This window comes from Sciurus carolinensis, chromosome 10, assembly GCF_902686445.1.
Source record: "Sciurus carolinensis chromosome 10, mSciCar1.2, whole genome shotgun sequence".
In the NCBI taxonomy this organism is placed as follows: Eukaryota; Metazoa; Chordata; class Mammalia; order Rodentia; family Sciuridae; genus Sciurus; species Sciurus carolinensis.
Window position 1 is genome coordinate 34,627,928 of NC_062222.1, and position 13,990 is coordinate 34,641,917.

The 13,990-nt window shown below is 38.6% G+C and overlaps 1 long non-coding RNA gene across 1 annotated transcript in view; it reads left to right on the forward strand.

Annotated features, from left to right (window-relative positions):
* LOC124994083 (uncharacterized) overlaps nt 1-6,563 on the forward strand; it is a 108,556-nt gene extending 101,993 nt beyond the window's left edge. Inside the window, exon 3 of the long non-coding RNA XR_007110448.1 lies at nt 6,502-6,563. This is a non-coding gene — a long non-coding RNA (uncharacterized LOC124994083). The remainder of the gene's footprint in view (nt 1-6,501) is intronic.
* Nucleotides 6,564-13,990: the final 7,427 nt, after the last annotated feature.

Below are 13,990 nucleotides of genomic sequence, written 5' to 3' on the forward strand. Positions count from 1 at the left end.
GTTGATGAGGCTGATCTCAAACTTGTGATCCTCCTGCCTCAGCCTCCTGAGTCACTGGTTTTATAGGCATGTGCTATGATGTCCTGATTATTTATTATTTTATTATATATAAAGATTGAATTCAGGGGCATTCGATCACTGAGTCACATTCCAAGCCCTATTTTGTATTTTATTTAGAGACAGGGTCTCACTGAGTTGCTTAGCACCTTGTTTTTGCTGAAGCTGGCTTTGAACTTGCCATCCTCTTGCCTCAGCCACCCGAGCCCCTGGGATTACAGGTGTGTGCCACCATGCCTGGCTGATTTTATTTCATATTGTATTCCTTTAGGTGTTTTGGCTGCAGTAGACTAGAGTTAAAAAATAAAGCTTATGTTGAATATAGACATGTATTAGAACAAAGAAAGGAAAGCAGAGGAATAAGGTCACTCCAGTAACCAGACATCAGCTGGCCAGCATAGGCCAGACCACCCAGTTCTCTAGTCCAGACTCTGGAGGGAGCCAGTCTGATGGGCTTTGCTATCACCAGCCTCTGATTGGACAGAGTCTTATTGGCTGGACCTTCTGGTCCTCACCTGTGCCACTCATCCACTCTGTGTCCTTCTCTATACAAAGAAGAGCCTGGGGAAGCTGCCTTGACTGAGCAAGTAACCACAGTGAATGTAGGTGGCACTATGATCAAAATGCCCATTTAAAAATAAATGATAAATTGAAAGGAAAAGAAAAGAAAACCCTGAATCTTATTTATAGACAACCCACAACCTTTAACATAATGATCCAAACCTGTAACATAATAAGGAAGACACTTGATATACTTGCTGGAAAAAAAATTCTATTCATTAATTCTCTTTGAGGACTGTATTAGTTAATACATGCTTTCATAACAAAATACCATAGACTAGGTTGTTTATCAAGAACAGAAATTCATTTCTCACAGTTTTAAAGCCTGAAAATTCCAAGAAAGTTACCAGCAGATTCATTATTTGATGGAGGCCCGGTCCCTGGTTCAGAGATACACTTTCTCACTGTAACCTTTAATAGGTAGGAGTGGGGGTGCTTTTTGGAGTCTCTTGTTAAAATGTCACTAATGCTATTTCTAAGGGTTCTATTCTCATGATCTGGTAACCAAAGGCCCCACCTCCTAAAACATTGGGTGCTATGATTTGGATGGAGTTTAACTCTGTTCCCCCAAAGTTCCTTGTGATTGGAGGCTTGGTCCTCAGGCATTGGTATCAGGAGATGCTATGGAACCTTTAAGAGGTGAGGTGTAGTGGGGAGGTCCTTAGGTCACTGGAGGCATACCTTTGGTAGGTAGTGCTTATGTGACTCCTAAGTTCTCCTGAGAGGTTGTTATAAAGAAACAAACTTGGCCCCACCTAGCTCTCCCTGTTCCTGGTTTGAGATGTAATCTCTTGCTTGGCTCCGCATATGCATCTACCATTGCTGTTTGCCATGAGATGATGCAGCCAAGGGGTGGCCCTCACTGAGTCTTGTGCTGTGCCATTTGGACTTTCAGTTTCCCAAACTATAAGCTAAATAAACCTTTTCTTCATAAGTAACCTATCTCAAGCATTTAGTGTAGTGACAAAAAATTAGCACATTGAAGAATAGAATTTCAACATATGAATTTTGGGGGGACATAACCATTCACTTTCTAATACCCCTACATTATTTTATAAACCCATCTTTAACTTATTTTGGTTTTCCCTACAATCCTACACTGTATGCGCTGGGTGATTTTTCAAACTTTAAATGCACCCTCTTCTCCTGAAGATAAAGGGAGGTATGAGTTTATAGGAAATAATATACCAGAGCCTTTCCTGACTCCTTGGGTGGGTGTGCAGAGACAGACAATTCCACACCTGACATCTGCTTCCTTTAATACACTTCAGGGTCTTTGCACTGTATCTCTGAAAACCCCTTCAAAATCACTTCAAACCACTTCAGACTTTTCAGGGCCGGTAAGTGCTCCCACGGTGTAAATAGTTGTTCCTGTCAAATTGGTTGGATTGTCTTAGGGGAAGATAATATTAATGTCTTTCCCCTAAGAACTTGTGAACAAAAATTCATTAAGGCAATGGGCAAGTCATGGAAACATATTTCTCTGGTGTGCTTGTTGTCACATTCCTGGGAGCAAATATCTCTGATACTGTAGCTGCTGGCATAATGAAAATCTAAGAAGATTATGCGGTGAGTATCCCAGGTGCTAAGGGCTTTGTAGCATCTCTCCAGGTACTGAGGACTCATTGAGTTTTCTTGTGCTCTTACCAGCTGATAATAGGGTCATTCTTCTGGAGGTCCCAGTGGCCACTGAGACCTGTTTTGGGGAAGCCACTGTGTGATAGGCTCAAGAAGATCCAGACAAGGGCAGACCCCAGAATGGTAGAGGACTGTGATTTACATCTGCTGTGTGCCTTGCCTCAGGGGCCCAGCTTGATGCCTCAATCCCAGAGGCTCTTGAAAAGCAAAAGGCAGCCACAGGCGAACAGGGAGAGCAGAACAAATCTGTTAAATGCAAAGGTGTTTACTCTGCATCCTGCCCTTGGAAATGCTGGGATCCCACTAGGGCCAGAAGGGAGCTTATAGAAACATATTGTGAGCAGAGCAGACAGAATGTAGTGATTTTCAAAAATCTGCTGTAACCTTCTGGTTCATTTTGTTTCCCTGAGGGGAAGAGAGTGAGAGTTTCTATTTGTCCTTATATAGGAGTTCACATTCAAATAAAGCTCTGTGGCTGAATATGTGGAGAGAATATTTATGTTTCCAGTGTGAGGATGATTTTCGAAACCAAGATGTGTTGGTGATGGAGAGTGTGCTTAGCCAGTCTCAGGCGATTTATGCATCTGCTGGAACAGCCTTACTTTTTGATGACGGGAAATTAGCTGTTTGACATTCATGGAAGAAAGTGCCTAGTGATTATGAGTACAGTCTCAGGAGACAAAGTGCCTGGACTTCACAGTATGGGATCTTGAGCAAATCATTTAACCTCTTTGTGCCTTGGTTTTCTCATCTTTGAAATGGGATAATAAAAATATTTGTTTCACAGGGTTGCTATGAAAGAGTCCAAATTTGTATACCATTTGTTACCACAAACATTACATGTACACAAAGATACACAAAGATACTATTGTAGTGACATCATCATCCAACTCTTTTGACCTTTGATGAGCCCCTTAACTTACTTCATCAGGAAAGTACAGGGGGTCAACTACGCTCTGTTCCGGTTGTACAGTATGATTCTGTCATGGTGCTTGGCATGCTGGTAATTATATGAAGAATATATATGTGGAGATGACAAACAGAGTCCATGATGAATTGTCTGTATAAGTGAGTATGGATGATTCAAATGTCTTTCCATTCTCCTGGTATTGGAAAGCGTGGGAGATATGAGGGTAATCTGAGACCCAGGAGTTAATCTGCACAGGCATGTGCCACTACTGTGTAAAACTTGGCCAACATTAAGATCAGGATTAATCATAAGAAGAGAAAGACCAAAGATTCAAGTATAACTGGGAAACTTAGCGACTATCCAGGCTGAACTGAGTAGGTAGTTGAGGTATGGGTTGTTAAGCAAACTTTCACTGATACCCTCTGGGAAGGAACTGTGAAATAAAGCGACTGAGCTGGGATTTAAAAAAATATTTTTAGCAAGAAAAATTCCACAATATTTGGATAATTCACTTTTTGTAAAATTGGAGAAAGTTTATATTTTCAAGTTGGATGGAAAAAGATGAGATATAGCCAAAGGGCCATACTATTTCACTGGAAAAAGAATGAAGTACTATCTTTTATGATGTGTAACTTAAATCCATTCTGACTATCTTTTAAGATGCTTAAAATATATTTTTTTCTATTTCCACTCTCCCTTTATTCTTTAGTTATAATCAGAGGTGTGTTTTAAGTCTGACCTTGGTTTTGGTTAGTGGCTTCAAGCTCTCTGTGAAGAAAAGAACATTGCTGAAAAGGGGCCAGAGAGAACCAAGAAGTCAGTGTAGATTTGCAAATATTTTCTCAAAGGTTTAAAGGTCAAGGAAGTATTGGAAAACGGGAGAAAGGATCAGTTGAAAGAAAAAGCATCAACAAGAAAAATGAAAACATTAAGAGAGAACACAGAGAAGCAGAAAAATTAATTAAATTCAGATCTACGAAAGGGTCAAGATGTTACAAGAACCACATCAAGTAGAGAGACTTTCAGAGAGGATGAGACATCCCAATAAATAAAACACGAGAGTGTGATGAGACTTTAAGTGGATAAGGCTGTGAATTTGCTGGTTTCTAAACAGTCTGATGTTCAAAGCTTAGGCAAGGTCGTTATCATTAGAAAGTCATGGAGACCTTTTTCAAAAGTCTGGGATATTGTATTCAGTTTGAGGCATTTCACTGCCAGGAAGATGAAGGTAAACAGAGATGGGAATTCAGAGTTAAACACACACATGCACACACACACAACAAAAATATCTCAGGGTCTAGGGAGGATTGACTTTTCAAGGGAAAGCATGAATAAATAGAATAAATAATAGCTTGGTTTGCAAAGTCTAAAGAAAGGCAGGTGATACAGTGTACGTGCCTAAAATTTAACAGTGCAAAACCACAAGGTAACAGGTGGTGTCTCTCAGTTAAATCCCATAAATTTATTTAGTAATCAGTGTGATTCTACCTTTCACATTGATGACATTCACTAATAATTAACATATGGACATTTGTTGTATATATGAAGCACATGGGCTTGTATACATCCACACAGCTGGTAAGACTAGTAAGAGATCAATCTTCCGCCTTCTCTTCTGCTACCTTGTTCTCCTGCTTCCTCCCCTGCCCCCACTATGCTGGGGATTGAACCCAGGACCTGGCGCTAAGCCCCAAGGCTCCATATTCTTGTTGGGTTGACCTCTGAGACTATAGAAAATGGAATTTCCTTTATTTTCTTTAAAGAAATTTAAGAACCACACTTGATAGGATGAACTGAACTTGCTCATCTCTGCCCTGGCTAAAGTAAGCTGCAGTTAAATCCCACAGAGATATCTAATACAATCATTTCGAAGGTTTGCTTTTGCTTACAGTGAATTATTGAGTAGAGTGGAGTAGGGAGGTGAGATATTGCTAGTCTTTATAATACTTAGGGAATTAGGTATATGCTATCACTTTAGTCTTGCTATGAAATAGATGAGAAACTCTATAAAAGAAACCGAGATCCACCGAAATAAATAATTTAACACATAGGAACAGGTGAGAGGCTCAAAATATATAGATTTAATATTGTTGCAGCTGAGATGGGGCTGCTTTCTCCCATTTCCGACGTGTTATCCAGTCCCTCTTTTCCCTACCCTATTTTAAGCTTTTTACATACTGAGTGCCCTAAATAAAAACTTATTCAATAGATAAATGCTAATGGTTTTACAGGTGGAGTGGTCCAGGGAGGATAAGCTGTTGATTTTTAAAGTGGTGGGATGTTTTTAACCTTATTTAAAGTCCTTTCTGGCTGTGTAAGCCATAGATTACCTTGTGCCATGGTTGGGTAGCTATGTATGTTCAATCAATGGGAGCACTGGGCCGAGGAGTTAAGCAAATGTTGTTTTGTGCAGCCAACTGGGCCTCAAAATGTAGCAGTCCCCGTGTTTATTGCCGATGAGTTATTTTTCAAGAAAATATAAAAATTGTCATCTTCTCTGTCAGCATGAGACCACTGAATCATTAAAACTCACCAGCACAGAGTGTTAACAAAGGAAGATGTTATTCTCGACTATGGATTTAATTATTTTTTGAGGAGGGGTTTCAAAACGATCTGGGCTTGATGTATAAGGATGACACTTAATGCACAACAGGTATTCATAAAAGTTATCACATCGAAGTAAAGGTGAATCGAATTTTGGAACGTGGCAGGTAACAGTCTGATAACTAGAATTAAATGCGGAAGGCCTAAATTAGAAATGTCTGTAATGTCTCCTTATGACCAGCAGGGGTCACCCAATCACCAGAAAACAAGGGGTGGCTTGAAAGTTCTCAGCGCAGAAGGGAAAATGTTCCCCCTTAAGAAGCCGCGCAGAGAACTTCCTCAATCCTAACTTAACACTAAAAAACAATTATTTGCTTCCCAGAAGTGATTTTTTTTTTTTTTTTTTTTTTTTTGGGCTGGGTCAAGGGAGAAAACCTCCGGGCCATCTCTAGGGCACTGCTACGTGTGGGGGAGTGAAGAATAATGGAGTCAGTTGGGGCTGAAAGAGAAGAGTGGAGACACCTAAGGGGGAGAGACTCCCTTTTGAGTTCAGATGCTATTGATCTAAATTCAGAGACCCAGAACACAGAGCCTGGCCTCCAGTCAGGCTTCCTTTGCCATGTTCAAGTACAGAAGATTAAAAAGAGTCCTGACCCCTTACGTTTGAAAGACTTTTGCTGAATACATTTAAAAAAAAATTTTTTTTTTTTTTTTTTAAAGTTCAGATCACCAGGATTTTCCCCATGATTCTTCCATTCTTACAGCTACTTTATGCTTCATTTTCTCTTTAGTGTCTGCCTGAAAAACCTGGGTGCTTCTGTCAAGTCTTTGTCTTCGGATTCCTGAATCATTCTTTGAGAAGATCCTCAAGAGGATGTGTTAGTAATAAAGGTACTGGCCAACATTATCCAGAATACATTGTCATGCGAGGCCCTACGCTCTCATTGAACATAATATGTCTGATAACCGGCAAGAGTAGACACTGGTTAAGAATGGCAAAACCCAACTTCACAGAGAACAAAAGAACCCTGGTATCCATGATGCAAATTCTTGACACTCATGCTTTTTGACCATTAGGTTTCAGGCTCGAGGAAGCAAAGGAACATTAAAATTCAACTTTTCCAATGCTAAGATTCTTTCTGTGGCATTTCCTTTCGCTGGTCACCTTTGCGATATTTATATATTGTTTGAAGGGGACTCATTCTTTCTGGTCAACTCTGACTGTAAAAGGGTTTTGCCTTCTTGTTAGCCAGAAAAAAAGCATCTATTAAGGAAGTCAGATCCTAGGCTGACAGGGTGAAGATTTGGACCTACTTTTTCTTCTAGTAGTCATAGGGTCTCTGTTCTAGTGCTTAAGTCTTTGATCCACTTTGAGTTGAGTTTCATGCAGGGTGAGAGATAAAGGTTTAGTTTCATTTTGTTACATATGACTTTCCATTTTCCCCTACACCATCTGTTTAATAGGCTATGTTTTCTCCAGTAAATGTTTTTGGCACCTTTGTCTAGTATGAGATAACTGTATTTATGTGCGTTGGTCTCTGTGTCTTCTTTTCTGTACCCTTGGCCTGTGTGTCTGTTTTGTGCCAGTACCATGCCATTTTTTCTATTATTGCTCTGTAGTATAGTTTGAGGTCTGGTATTGTGATGCCTCCTGCTTCACTTTTCTTGCTGAGGATTGCTCTGGCTATTCTGGGTCTCTTATTTTTCCAAATGAATTTCGTGATTGCTTTTTCTAGTTCTATGAAGAATGTCATTGAGATTTTAATAGGAGTTGCATTAAATTTGTATAACACTTGTGGTAGTATGGCCATTTCGACAATATTAATTCTGCCTATCCAGGAGCATGGGAGGTCTTTCCATCTTCAAAGTTCTTCTTCAACTTCTTTCTTTAGTGTTCTGTAGTTAAAGCACAGGAAGCTAAATCAAGAATCAATAAATGGGATGATTCAAACCAAAAAGCTTCTTCTCTGCAAAAGAAACAATCAATAACATAAAGAGAAAACCTACAGATTGGGAGAAAATCTTTACCACGTGCACCTCTGATAAAGCATTAATTTCTAGGATATGTAAAGAACTCAACAAAACAAAACAAAACACCAGAACCCCAAATACCCAATCAATAAATGGGCTAAGGAACTAAACAGACACTTCACAGGAGAAGAAATATAATTGATCAACAAATATATGCAAAAATGTTCAATATCTCTAGCAATTAGAGAAATGCTAAGCAAAACTACTCTAAGATTTCATCTCAGTCAGAATGGCAATTTTCAAGAATACAAGCAACAATATATGTTGGTGAGGATGTGGGGAAAAGTGTACACTCATAGCTTTTTGCTGGTGGGAAAGCAAAATGGTGAAACCATTATGGAAAGCAGTATGGATATTCCTCAGAAAACTTGGAATAGAACCACCATTTGATCCAGTTATCCCACTCTTTGGTTTATACCCACAGGTCTTAAAATCAGCATACTACAGTGATGCAGCCACATCAATGTTCATAGCAGCTCAATTCATAATAACTAAACTATGGAACCAACCTGGGTGTCCTTCAATGGATGAATGGATAAAGAAAACATGGTATAAATATATACAATGGAATATTACTCAACTTTAAAGAAGAATGAAATTATGGCATTTGCTGGTAAATAAATGGAGAATATCATGCTAAGGGAAACCCCAAAAAACAAAAGGCTGAATGTTTTCTCTGATATGCGGATGCTAATTCACAGTAAGTGGGAAGCTAGGGGAGAACAGAATTACTTTATATAAGGTACAGGGGAGTAAAGAAGGGATAGGAAGGATAGTAGAGTGAAACAGACATTATTACCTCATGTACATACATAACTTCGTGACTGATGTGATCCTACAGTATGTGCAATTGCAAAAATGAGAAATTACACTCCATTTGTGTATGATTTATCAAAATGTATACATGCATTCTACAGTCATGTACAACTATTTAGAACAAATAAAAAAATAATAAACCCACTATATAGCCCCCCAAAAAGAAAAGCATCTGATAACGGATCTTTTCCATCTACTGGCACATGTTCCGCATCAGCACAAGGAGACTGATCTCTCTTCATGACAGTTGTTCATACATTTACAGGGAGTTACTCCAGTTGTCTCAAGTCTTCTCTTTGTTAAATACACTGTGATCTCTCAGAGGTCTCTATCTTATTTTTTAAACATGGCATCATTTCAGTTTTCCCTCCACCTGAGTGAATCACATTTGTCCATGTTCTTCCTGACGTGGTTCCCAGAGCAGAGGAGGACCATCTGGCCAGAGATCTGTCACCTCAGTCCTCAGGTCACCCTGTTTCTGTCAATGCCAATATTCTCAGAAACACCCAGATTGATATTTTCTCCTAATTGTGGTGTATTTTCTTTTCACTTCCCAGAAATGATGTTTTTCATTGGGTCCTTATAATCAGACAGAAATCCACCACTATCTGATGAAAAAAAACCTTAGCGACAGCATGTGACAAAAGGCAATAAAATGTTTTCCTAATTAGTAGGTTCAGTGGTAGACAATAGCAGGATTCAAGCTCCCAAAAAGTTACGTGGCTTTTCTTTTAACATCATGTGACAATATTGCTTTCCGAATTGTGCTGAGCACTTTAGGCTAGGGTGGAAATAGTAAGTTGTTTTCATATACATCTGTAGTTTAAGAGTTTACCACTAAATTTCTAGCTAGTTATCTCTATACTTTTATAACTCATATTTAAATAACTTTAGATGTATAGGTTATAAAAATAATATACTAGATTCATTGCCTTCTTATGAAGTTAAGTATAATTTTAAAACTACTTATCTATCCCAAGAGAGTATTTTGAACAAGTTGGAAAATAGAATTAAACAGCATACCATGCAAAGTGGAGGCTGAATGAATGTTTCTGTTTCCTTTCTAAGGGATTCTTAGGAGATTATATGCAAACAGTCTTAACTAAGGAGGCAGAAGAGGTCAATTCAAAGATATTCAAGTCATTTTATAGACATTAAAAAACACCTTGCATTATCATTCCCAAATTTCACAAGTGGACAAAATCTATTTGCACATAGTTGTACCCAGATTGCATTAAATTTTAATGTAGTTAAACTCTATTTGAATGTATGCCAAGATAGAAGCAATGAGTGGCTTATTTTAAAAATTACCACGTTAATCTTTCTCATTATTGGACAGCCTCTAATGAACAGAGAGTCTTCAGGAGGGTTCTGTTTGACTTCTTGAGCATTCATAAAATGCAAGAGCTAAGTTTGACTTTTAGACATTCTACTGACCCAAAGCAAATTAGATCTTCTTCAGGGCTTCACTTAAAAGATATTGAGCCAATGCTTAGAAAAGTGATGATAGTATTTAAACCATAAAGCAGAAAATAGAGAAAATGATTTAAGAAACTTTTTTTTTTTTTCTCATAAAGAGAAAGGAGCCATGAGTAGTTAAAAAAAGGAAGACCAGGAGGAATGGAAGTTGATTGGGTGGCGCCTAAATATATCAGAAGAGTTCTAGTGTCAAAGCTCTTGGAATCTCCAATGAGACCAGCTATGAAATGGTTAAAATCTCAAATAAATTGGAAAAAGCATCCACACAGAATAGAGACCGTGCCCAGCTGAAATCTGGAGAAAAGTCAGCTCTTCTATGGATCGAACATGTACTCCTAAAAGCCTGTATGGGTAACCTAATTCCCACAGAAGGCCTTTAGGTCATGAGGACTCCATGCTCATGAGTGGATTAATGTTGATTGCAAAGGGCTTAAGATTGCAAATTCTGTCTCTTGGGCTCTTTTACCTCTCTTTGTCCTTTTGTCATGGGATGACACAGAAAGGAGACCTTGATAGACACCAACCTTTGATTTTGGATTTTCCTGTCTCTGATGATGTTACATTTGATAACGTCACATTTGATAATGTCCCACTGACCTGACTTTGGATACTTCCCTGTCTCCATGAGCCATTATAAATCATGCATTCTGTGGTATTCTCTTATAGAAGAACAAAATGGACTAAGATACTTTCTCAATATCTCATACCAAACATATGCAGCTTTAGAAGAGAAAAATAAATGTTGTTCAGCAATGGTGGCCTCACAACATTGCAAAATTCTTGTACACTTCCTAGGTGTGTACAGGGAGGCCATTCTTGCTGTTGGCATACCTGTGTAGCAGAGGGCAGATGTATGCCACAGAGAGGGAATAAGTCCAAAGTCAGGTCAATGGGACATTATCAAATGTGACATCATCAGAGACTTAGAAAGTCCTTTGGGTGGATTTGAAGTCACAAATTCAGATGTTTATAAGAGCTGAATGTGTAACATGGATGAGCTAAGTCTAAGAAGTCTAAGAAGACTTGTCCCTTCTTTCTCTTATGACTGCTATGTGAAGGAACCAGATCACTTGAAGTAGAGGCAAGTCCTCCAGCTGAAATTCCTTAGATCAGTCAGTCCATCCACATAGGCTCAAAAGTGAAGTCATTCTAAACCTTTCAGCCTCCGTCCTTAGCACCAACTGACCACAGAGATTAGCCATGCTGGCCCAGTTTAGAGCTATCCATCTAACTCAGAAACTGGTGAGGCATAACAAATGATTATTACTTTAAAAAACTAGAACTCTTGACTGTTATTCTCAAATTTCATTATTGAGAAAAAAATCTATTTGCTTTTAATTTTTATATAACACTATCCTGATTTTTTTTTTTTTTTTTTTTTTTTTTTTTTTTTTTAGGAAATGGGGCTTGAACCCAGGAGCATTCTACTTCTGAACTACATCCCTAGTCATTTTCTATTTTATTTTGGGACAGGATCTCACTAAGTTGACAAGGTTGGCCTGAAACTTGCATTCCTCTTGCCTCAGCCTCCTGAGTCTCTGGGATTACAGGCACGTGCCATCGCATCCAGTTAATGTTAACTTTTGATATGGTTAAACTCTGTTCAAATTTTGTTCAAGATAAAAGCAGTGATTAGTTTATTCAGAGAAATTACCACTTTAGTCTTTTACTATTATCAGGCAATTTCAGACTGTCCAATATTTGTTGTGTTATGAGGTGAACAAGAATGAGATTTAATCATGTATAATGATGAAGTATTTGTTGAAATCCGAAGGGCACTGAGCAACCTATTGGTGTAAACTTATGTTTATTTCTGGTCAACAGTAGAGCCCAGAATTGTGTGTGAGTGTGTGTGTGGATTGAACCCCAGGGCCTCATGTATGTTAGGAATAAATTCTACTACTAAGCTACACTCACAGCATTTTATAACTTGAGAGATAAATTCCTGAAGGTGAAGCCATCTTAACTTTTTCTCCACTGTAAAAGGGCTAGAAAATGCTTTTGAGATTGTCTAATCTTCAGGGTGACAACTGACTGATAGTTTAAAAGTCACTTTTAGCCAGCAAATGTGCTTTCTTTGGCCTACACAATGCTTGCTCAAAACCTTTAAAATTTGAATTAGTTATGGTGCCACAAGTTTGAAATCATATACTTCCACTAAAAACATCTGCATTTCCAGATTGTCTTGATAAATTTGGAAAATCTGGAAATATTGAGCCTGAATGCCAGCAGTTCACTAAAGATGAATGTGGGCCTCAAGACTGAAGCCAAACATTGAAGCCGGATACCCTTTACAGGAGCTCTCTAAGACCCTCAGAACCCACTCTTCCCCAAGTACTCCTTGCTTCATTATTTCATATCTGCCAAATTGAGCTTATAATCTTTGCGGGCACAACATTGTGCTACTGATGATGTGGATAGAATTTAAATGCATTAAAGTATTTCAAAAACACAAAAGAGACTGTGAGGCTCCAACCATATTGATGGTTGCTATAGTTTGGATCTGGGAATATTCTCCAAAGGCCCATGTGTTAGAGGCAGTCACCAGCCTGTGGAACTACTGTGGGGTGGGGGAGCCTTTATGAAGTAGAGGCTGGTGGGAGGCCTTGGGTCACTGGGGAGTGCTCTTGGAGGGGGTAATGGACATCCAGCCCCTTTCTCTCACTGCCTCCTGGCAGTGAGGAGTTGCCTGATCATGGGCCCCAAAACAATGAGACCAATAGACTATGGACTGAAATCTCTAACACTGCGAGTCAAAATTAGCATTTTTTTCTTCATAAGTTGACTATCTCAAGTATTTGTTGTAGCAACAGAAAGCTGATTAACAATGGTCCAGTTTTTATTTAAAAATGTACTTCTTTAAAATTTCAATCGACATATTATTTGTATTTACTCATAGGTACACTATTATAATTTAATACTTGTACACAATGTGTAATGATCAAGTTAGGGTAATCAGCATTTCCATCTTCTCAAATATTATCATTTCTATATGTTAGAAAACTTCAGACTTTTATTCTCTAATTATTTTGAAATGTCTAATAAATTGTTGTAGAGTATAGTTAGCCTATTGTACTATAAAAATTAAACTAATTTCCCATTTAATTGGAAGTATTTTTGTATCTACTATACGACCTTTTTCTGTCTCCTTTTCCTCTACCTTTCTATTTTATGTTTATTTATTTATTTTTTCTTGGTACTGGGGATTGAACCCAGGGGCACTCAATCACTGAGCCACATCTCCGGCCTTTTTTGTATTTTACTTAAAGACAGGGTCTTGCTGAGTTGCTTTGGGTCTCACTAAGTTGCTGAGACTGGCTTTGAACTTGTGATCCTCCTGCCTCAGCCTCCGGAGCTTCTGGGATTATAGGTATGCGCCATGGTGCTCTATTCTACTTTCTACTTCTGTGTGACTAACATTTTTAGGTTCCATAATGGGTGGAATCACATGAATTGAGCTCACCCTCATTTTTCCAACCTCTGAGCTGATCTAACGTGTGTAGTGGTGATCATTGAAACTGGGCTGTTCAATCCTTTCTATGCCTTATACTGTGGCTTAAATGTCCCTTCCAAAACTCATGTTGAAATTTAATTGCCACTGTGATAGGACCGGGCAATGGGAACTTTAAGAGGTGAGTAGGTCAAGGGGACTCTGCTCTCATGAATGGATTAATGCTGTCATCATGGGTTAGTTATTACAGGAGTGGCTTTGTTATAAAGGTGAACTCCCTTGCCATATGGTGCTCACTGCCTTGATGTCCTAGTCTCCCAAACTGTGAGGAATAAATTTTAAATTTTATTATGAAGTACTGGGCTAGTCTGTGGTATTCTGTTGGAGTAGCAGAAAATAGATTAAGACACCTCATAAAGCAGGAGGTGAATTACTGTACATACTCTCGTTACTTGAGAGGTACAATGAGACTACAATGAGGTAGTACCTGGTAATTATGATAT